The following is a 528-nucleotide window of genomic DNA, read 5'->3' on the forward strand; positions in this document are numbered from 1 at the left end:
GGTAAGATGTTCTGTCCTTGTCGGAAATGCAACAATTCGAAACTGGCAAACCGTGAAAATGTTTGGAAGCATTTAATAAATAGAAGTTTCACACCAAATTACTATATCTGGTTTCAACGTGGAGGGTTATAATTATGAGAATGTAGCTAGTAGTAGTAATAGCAATTTTCAGGAAGAACCGGTTGATCATCATTTGCATAATGAACATAGTTACCATCAGGAGGAGCAGATGGTAGATTATGATAGGGTTCATGATATGGTAGCTGATGCATTCGTAGCTCATGATGAAGATGAAGAACCTAATATAGATGCGAAAAAGTTTTATGAAATGTTAGATGCTGCGAATCAGCCACTTTACAGTGGTTGTAGAGAAGGTCTCTCTAAATTGTCGTTGGCTGCTAGAATGATGAATATTAAAACTGATCACAATCTACCTGAAAGTTGCATGAATGAATGGGCAGACTTGTTTAAAGAGTATTTGCCGGAAGACAATGTGTCTGCTGATTCTTATTATGAGATTCAGAAACT

Source organism: Brassica oleracea, chromosome C3 (genome assembly GCF_000695525.1).
Source record: "Brassica oleracea var. oleracea cultivar TO1000 chromosome C3, BOL, whole genome shotgun sequence".
Classification (NCBI taxonomy): domain Eukaryota; kingdom Viridiplantae; phylum Streptophyta; class Magnoliopsida; order Brassicales; family Brassicaceae; genus Brassica; species Brassica oleracea.